We start from the raw sequence: 9,165 nt of genomic DNA, 5'->3' as shown, positions 1-9,165 counted from the left end.
TACAGGAGTACATAGATAGGGCTTGCGGTACTACCAAACCATATTTTTACATTAGGGAGAGCAGCGAAGAGTTGGGTGATCGGGTGGAGCAGCATGAGTTGAGTATCAGGCAACATCAACATGGTAGATTTATTCCATGTGCAGGCATTCATGTATTATATCCTTCCCACGAGATGGATTGGCGAGAGATTATGAGTTGGAACTCTATTGATGGGATATTCTTAGCCAAGGGCACATTGCAGCTTGGGGCCATAGGAATGGGCAATGATGGAGGGCTGAGATGGTATCATAACCTACAGGTCCCAAAACTTAGGTGGCAATGGGATCCAGGAGAATCCATTGGGGGCAGTATTGACGGGAGGATTGTTTGGGATCCGAGTATCGAAGGATCCATTACATTTAGCATGGAGGCATGGAATAACACAATGGGTTGTATGTGTTCCTGGTATCAATGTACAAATGTTTCTGTTGTGGATAGCATTGGATTACTTGATTTTTAATATTCTCTTTTCTGGATATGGTCAAAGTGGACAGAATTGCCCATGGTATTGGCCCATAGTATTTGCCCTCATTTTTCAAGGGAAAAAAATAAAATAAAATCTCTAAAGAGTCCATCAAGCCTATAAAAGGGGATAGGAGCCCGAGAGTGTGTGTGATCTCATGAGTTATCTATCTTATTGTGTTTTTCTTGAGAACTTGGTGAGGTCACTTCTGGTTTGATCTGAGGGATGACAACCTTGTGGGTATAATTGTTTGGTGGATACATTCAGGGTACACGATTGTGCTTCAATGTATTTGTTTTCTCTTTTGATGCACAACTATGCATGCCAGTGCAGGGGCTCTCCAATATTAATGGGCATGTACTATTTTCTCAGGTTAATAATATAAATAAGGACTTCATCTTTTTTTAGATCCCTTGTGTTCTGTGTTCAGCTAGTGGATACATTGAGGGTACAATTGTACTTCATTGTCTTTGTTTTCTATTTTGATGTGCAAACGTGCATGCCATTTCAGAGGCTCTCCAATATAAATGGGCATGTACTATTTTTTTCGAATTAATAATATAAATAAGGACTGCATCTCTTTTTAAATCCCTTGTGTTCTGTGTTTGGCTTGTTAGTGTTTCAATTAGAACACTCAAATATTCCAGATCTGCTGATTATTTAGCCATTTGGAATTTTACATATATTGATTGGAATATTACCAATATTGTATTCGTTTGAAAGAAACAAAGGAAAAGTTTGGTACGTCATATTTCAGTTTGCCTGTCGTGTTCGACAGCTAAATAAAGTGAAAAACAAATTCTTCTGGCTAACTTCCAATTTATTAAATTTTCCAACCCAGATTAATTAACGAACAGAAATAGACACCCTCAACTCCATTACACCTCTGGAGCATAGCAGCAGCGATATTTCATTGTATAAGATAAGTGAATAGCACTAGTCAGGATCTGGAAAATATTCTTTGGCCTGGGGCGAGAATTGCTCGAGGATCGAACTTGAGTTTCCTCTCGACTATTTGGTCCCACTTCCTACCAAAATGTCTCTTCCACTCTTGTTTCGTTCTATAATGAGGAAGATATTGCTTTATTTCAATGCCCTCTCTTTCGCATATGCCAAGAATCTGCTCGTTCTCTGCAAGCATGCTCTCGATAGTATTAGGGCCTCCTGGATTTGGTTGAATAAAACGTAGAAGCCCCACCAGGTAGAAGATCTCCTCATCAGGCACTGCTGTAGACATACGAGAATCCCACCTGCAACACCCATTTTTATAGGATGTACCAGAAAAAGAAGGCTTAACTTTTAAAGATTAACAATCTTAACAAGTTATTCACAGGATGAAGAGAGGATATGTATATTTACTTGTTTCTGTTCAGAGGATATAGGAGGATGGGTCCTCCAACGCCATCTTTAAGAATTCCCTTCAAAACCTTGTTATCGAAACGTGCAATTTGAGACTTTGGTATGAAGAGATTTAGCCAGGGATGAGGAGTATCCCACATTCCAGTGGCTCTGGCGGAGATCTCTTCCCTATGTACACGGTTAAGAAAATCGAAATATGATATGTCAATGCCGTAATTCGAGCCTTTTATGAAACTCAAAGGAGCCAGCATGCTGTCGATTTTCTGTAAACAGATTGAGAGTTCAGAGTGTGTACAATTTCACTTTCTTAAAATTATTTAGTTACCATTTTAGAGTTGATGTAAAAGAACAATGTTATCATCTAATCAAACCTTATTCAAGGTCGTGAAATCAGTGGTATTGTGATAATACAAGGCCACCTCGAGGCAATACAGAACTGGGCCTGAATTCGGGGGGATGAATGATGAAGCAAGGGAGGAGTCGGTCGATAATGATAGTGAAAACCACCCGTTAGTGAGATCGTTGATGTTAGTCACTATGAAGCCCTCGATGTAATCAAAGGACTTGTCATCGGGGAGACAAATGAGGCTCTCTTGGTCGCCCGAAAAGAGTCCGAAGTCCGAGTAAAGGAGCCTCATCCACCTCACCTGCACTACCGTTTGTCAGATGACCACAGTTGTGATGCAAACAGGAAAAAAAGATAAAGATTTCCCAAGTAAATGAGCTTTTAAATAAAATGCACATGCAATATCAGCAGGGAACGTCATCCCGATCCAAATCTGAAGGAGTAATCTACCGAGGCGGAGGAATTGCTCGGACGGTCAAAAGCGGCAGAAATCAGGTAAAAAAATTTCAAAAAATCTTGTAAAGGGATTGTTTGAATCGTGTTTTTGATGGGGGAAATAGATTCAGCACCATCAAAAATGTCTAGGACACCTAAATTTTAAAATTTAATAATTATAACTTGGATTTACAAAAATCCTTACCAGATTTTCTCTAAATATAACTAGAATTTCCATAACTTGAGCAACTCCTCAGCCTCGTTAGCCTACGGAATACCTATTCCATACTCCAATCCTTGAATCGCAGAATTAGGGTTTGGAAAGTACGATGCCCTATAAAAATTAAAACACATTCTCTAAGGTTGAAAATATATAGAACATTAAATACCATATGGGGAGCGCGTTGAAGAACTATCCTCGCTTTGGTAATAATACCAAATTGACCCAGCCCACCCAATACTCCATAGAATAGTTCCTCCTGGTGCCTTGGAGAGCAGGAAATTGTTTCTCCATTGCCTTCATCATTTTTAATAAAATTTCAAATGATTAATTTTTCCATTTTGTGCATTTGTATAAATAGATGAATACAATCAACTTCAAAAAATTCGAAATAACATTCATAACGACCAATTAATATAATATGAGAGTTCTACTGCATTAATTAATTGCCATTGTATAACCATTGCAATGCCATTCCCTTTGGTAAGTCAAAAAGGAGGATTGCTGGGCACTATTGCGTTTACCTGTGACGACCTCCAGCTGCAATACGTTACTTATTTGTGGCCCAAAACGAAAAGCTTGGCCACTAACACCACCATTAGAAAGAGTACCCCCAACAGAGAGAAATAGGTAATCTGTCCATGAACGAGGAGTAAGCCCCTCTCTCAGAGTAGCCTTGAGAACATCCACCCATAGTTCCCCTGCATACACGTCAGCGTAAGCCTGAGTATCCTCCTCTTCCCTTCCATGAAAAATATCAATTCCTTTCATGCTTGCAGACATCATGTCCACCACTATTCCATTTAGGGCCAGAGCTTGTCCATTGATTGAATGCCCATTTCCTCTGGCCGCCAGGGTGAGGCGATCAGACATAGCTGCTGATTTTATAACTCTAACTATGTCATCTATCGATTCAGGATATACAATGGCAGCTGGCCTGTGGTGGTACATGCCTCCAAAATCACGGGATGCTCTTGCAATTTCATCCATGAAGACTGAATCGTTAAAACGTAGCCCAACTAGAGATTGATAATCATCTTCTTCAGATAGGGCCGAGTAAAACGAAATATTTAATCGTTTTCTTCACAGTTGTAGGCCTTTCTGATCTCCATGTTGAGAACAAGTATCATCAAGATCAGCATTTTCATTGCAGAGCCGACAATCAAACTTGCCCTCTTTCATAATTCTCACTTGCGTTTGGTCTTACCTATACACTGCATCTCAATACATATACAGTGCACTTCCTCTACCAATATTCACTATGCTATTGACTCATTAATAGGAAGAACAGCATATGCACAATTAGACCCAGCATTAGATTTAATAGGAAGAACAGTATATGCCCATAATTAGATTTAAGTACATTATTAAGCAATTGACATATACAACCACTGCTCGTTAATAAGTCAATAGTCATGCCCATAATTAGATTTAAGTACATTATTTAGTAATTGACATAGACAACCACTGCTCGTTAATAACTACCATAAATAGTAATGTCTCCCAGTGCACTGTCAAACGTATATGACTTCGACACGTTGCATTCGTCCGGTTGTCTTTTCTCCCTGACAACGAATGTTTATTACACGCTACACTGCAAGACACTTTCAACAGATACTTCGGCATTCGCTATAGCCACGTGGGTTAATAAGATATCTCCAGCACGATTAAGAGGCAATCAATGTTTATTGAGTAGCTTATTATACGGTAAAGTGCAGGCACTTTAAACGGCTATTGCGGTAGTTGCCATAGCCGCGTGGGAGGTTATGATAGCTCCAGCGCTAAAATAGGGCAATCAATCAGCATTCCACAGCAGAATTATTAATACTATATATGTTTATATGCTATTTTTAGTTTGCAAAATATATCGAAGTTATACCACATTTATGTATTTATGATACGTTGCATTTGTATCTAAATGGTGTACTATTGTGATCACATGTATTGAATTGATGTGTTCTCTAGTGATTGATTTGTTAGGGAGAGGTGCATTGCTGTTGTTTTTGCCTTTGTATTTCTCTTGAATCCTTATTGCTTAATTCTAGTTGTTGTAATCTATGATTCGATGGTAGTTGCAAGATGACTGGTAGTTACATTTTAAAACTAAATTAACATGAATGTGGTAGCTACATTTTTAAACTGATAATTTAGAACTTTTATATGGTTTAAAGATGAATGGATTTTGTTTTCCCATTTAAGGATAAAAACATAAATACATTAAATGTACGATATGGTGCGGCAGGATGTGATGGATAAGTTTATTATTAAATTAATTTTTATGGTTGTTTTTTAAAATAATGTATTAGTTATTTAGATTGTTTTTAGGATTATTACATTAAGAGGAAAATGAGAAATATAATTTAATTAGGCCATTGTAACAATTAATTAATTAGATCAGATACATATATTTCAGAGTGTATAAGAGTGTTATTATTTTAAATATTTTCAAGAATTATAATTTATTGATTTAGATTGACAAGTTTGTAGAATGGAGTTTTATCTACAGTGCATATGAAATTTATTCATGAAATGATAAAGAATAACCTTTGAGTTGAGATTGCCATTGAAGCACCAAATTTAGTGAGCACTCTTATAATTTCTCATTATAATCCATCTATATATACAATTTCAGTTAGAATATTCAAGACATAAACAATTGAGTTTTCTACCTCTTCTATTTGGGTTATAAAAATATGAACATAGCATGAAAAAATGGGAAACTGCATTTTGGGGTTTGGAGGCAATTTATCTGCTTAGGTTGGATTTTTTGGAGTCTAGTTATCTAGTGAAATTGGACTTGAGCCATATTATGTGCTATAGTATTTTTTTATTGACACCATTTTCATCCAAAAAAGTTGAAGGAAGCAAAGGACTAATAAACTAAAAATATTTTTCTCCATATTTTGCCATTGTTTAATTTTTTAATTTGGCAAAAGTCTTAAGAGATGATTGGCTTATGGATGACAATTAACACATCCATCTAAAAGATTTAAATTTTTAAGCAAGAGATTAATATCTTCACTTATTCCATGAAAAATTCCTTGACCTAGATAAGTGCCTTTTATGAAACAACTATCTCTTTATAATGTTTAAGAAAGACAATTTAGGTAATTTAAAAGCTAGTTTGTTTCTATTATAATTTTAAACACGTTCACAAATCTAAACATTTCATACTTCTTTATCCTCTATATATATATGAATGACCAAAAAAAACTTATGTAATGCACTCTTCCATGTTGAAGTTAGATATTGTGTAAGAAAACTTTAAAATCTTTTGCAATGCCTAATGGTTCACATTAACTATAAATGAATGTGTTTCTTGGATATGAAGACATATTATTAATTATGAACAATTGTGTATCAAATTATTAGATCTATCACACATACACATCAAAACATTCTAGTTCTATAATTAAAAAGTTAAACACCCAAATTAATTAAAAAAAAAACAAAATTGAAACATTGATTTTTCTCATTTTCAATAGTATATATCACATCTCTTATAAAAAAAAATCTATTTTACATAATATCATATTATAATAATTTTAATTAGTACTCAAAAAAAACATTAGATTATAAATTTACACCCCATCTCAATTACTAGAAAACATTAAAAAAAAAAAAAAAAATTGTATCCTAAAAAACATAAAAAACTCGTATCCAAATCATGTGAAATGATAATATTTTAATATTGAAAATCTAAGATTGAAATATTTATTTAATCATTTATTTATTGTTCAATAATCTTAAATAAATAATGAGACTTATCCATACACACTCTAAAAACCATTCATGAGTACCATTGGATTCTTGTTAGTAATAACCACATTTAATTACAATTTTTAGCAAAATAACTATGTTTTTATAAACATGTTATTAATATTTTCTAAGTGGTAAAATAGAGTTTACCGAAAGGATTATCTAAAACTTTTTTTATTTTGGAATTTTAGCAAAACAAAAAAAATCCACTTTCAATTTAATTTCATGTTTTTTTTTTTTTAAATTAAGATGATTAATTAATTTAAAACTCATGAAATTTTATAGGAAGTGGACAAACTGTTCCTTAAAACATTAATTCCATATAACTGTAATGAGCACTTAAATATGGAATTTTAGCCTATTTTCCTTGTTGGAAAAAAATGTGTTTTTTTCTTTATCTCTTCTTTTGATAAATTACACTTTTTATATTGGATGAATGGTTAAGGGTAAGATTTTAAGATTATGGTCAGCATTGAAATATCGAATTTTAGTCTATTTTAATTGTTGAAAAATAGGCAGTTTTGCATAATTATTTTTTTAACTTGTTTTTGTGATAAATTATATGTGTCATATTAGATAAATGGTTGAAAGTAGAAATTTGAGATTTCTTTAGCAATATAGATAATATGATTGTTAGCCCATATGATCATATGCAAAGCTATAGTTCCTACATTATTGGCATGGTTAATATTTTGTTGGATCATTTTGCTTTGGAAAATAAAAGTATAGTTTGTGTTATTGATATGAGTGATATTTTGTTGGAATTTCATACATTTGGAATTATCATTAAGATTATAGTAATGTAGGTAAATTAGGTGTAGGATAATCTATTTTTTGATATCAAATTTACAACTCTTTGGAATTTTGTGATTAGATTCTAATACATATTAAAACAAAGGTGGAGGAATACAATACAACTGTAGCATATAGCCTATTTTATAATATGTTTTAAGAATGTCTAAGATTACATCAAATACATTTAGGTTAGTTGAAGTTTGCAGATCACTCAACAATTCAGTTCTTATGAAAGCTAAATGATTAACATAGCTTATCATTATATTATAAATTAATTCATCAAATTATAATCTAGTAATCACATAATGAGTTTCTTTGGCACTATCCAAATGATTCAAAATAAGTAATGAAAAATTTCTAATTTCTAATAAAATTTACATTTATTTTAATTTCCTTTCAAAGTGATTGAAAATAAGTAATGAAAAATTTCTAATTTCTAATAAAATTTACATTTATTTTAATTTCCTTTCAAAGTTAGAAATTGAAATAAAAGGTTCCTATTGATGTAGTTTGTTTAGTTAGTCTGGTCTATCTTAAGTGGTTTACAGGGGAAGTGTTATCCTCCTCCCGAATTAAAATTTTGAAAGTGGCATGTTGAGCTCTTAACTCGAAATATCCATGTGTAATATCTTTCATGCTCAACCTTGACTTTACATGTGTACCTCATTGTTGATATTACAACCTAGTATGAAGTAGATGTGGTAAACATATTTTACTCTTACTTTTAGCGAGATAAAATATTTCAATGTCTAGGTGAAGTAATAGAATTTTATATCAAATTTAAAGAAATATAAGGTAATTAAATGTAAAAAAAAAGAAAAAAATCTAATACCTTGAGTTTTGAGTATAAGAAAGATACATAATTCTTCTACTTCCTAAAAATATTTTGATACATGAATTAAATAAACTATTTGAATAAGTATGTGTTGTAGTCGCTACAACAACAACCAAAATTTTGGGCATATTCAAAATTTCAGGTTCCCCTATGCTTGCCTCAGGGCATTAGGGTTATGAGCGGGCTTTGGAATTAAACCCTATCAGTGTTCCCCCTCACATGATGCATGTCATCTTTACACTTCTTGACTTATCTTAAAACTTGACCACACAGATGTATTAGGGTTTAGGGGAATACCTCTTGTCTATAACTTCACCTCACCATGGTCCTCATTTCTCCCAATGGCACCAGGGTTGTAAGGTATTCATTGTTTTAGTGATGCATTAGAAGTCTTATGCACACTCAAGCTTTATTTCTCTACTATGTGCATCGTAATGAAACAAGGACATCTTGTGTTATCGCTATGTCTCTCGGTTGCATCAAGGTGTATGAAGCTACCACCCTCTCATTCATCTTGAGAACCATACGTTTTCATAATCAAGAATCCAACCTTACTTTGAACTAATCCTCACTCTCCAAATGTATCTTCACTTCAAATCACTCACATTATATTGCCTCATCCATATAAGTAGCACATAATGTCAAAGTTACTTACAATTAGCAAGCCCATTAAAATGCCCAAATACTAAGTTGATTTTCAAATTTGATCATCTCTTGTTTTACCTGAATAATTATATTATCGCCTCTAAATGAAATTGTTTTCATTATTTATTCCTTTTTGTTTGCAAGGATTTAAATGGAGCTACATTGGGCACATATTGAACGATAGGTTGAAAATGCACCACTCATGGAGGAAAGCTTATTTAATATAAAATATTGACTTCATGAGGCTTTGTAAAGAACGACATTCCAC

General features: G+C 33.3%; 1 pseudogene; it reads right to left on the bottom strand.

Annotated features, from left to right (window-relative positions):
* Positions 1-1,443: 1,443 nt before the first annotated feature.
* LOC149219430 (cytokinin dehydrogenase 7-like) lies at positions 1,444-4,017 on the bottom strand (annotated as a pseudogene).
* Between the last annotated feature and the right edge of the window lie 5,148 nt (positions 4,018-9,165).

Source organism: Pinus tabuliformis, chromosome Q, assembly GCF_031772625.1.
Source record: "Pinus tabuliformis cultivar Carrire ecotype Pingquan chromosome Q, CPIR1, whole genome shotgun sequence".
Taxonomy (NCBI): Eukaryota; Viridiplantae; Streptophyta; class Pinopsida; order Pinales; family Pinaceae; genus Pinus; species Pinus tabuliformis.
Note: the sequence above shows the minus strand (reverse complement) of the source record. Positions and strands in the feature narration are given on the sequence as shown.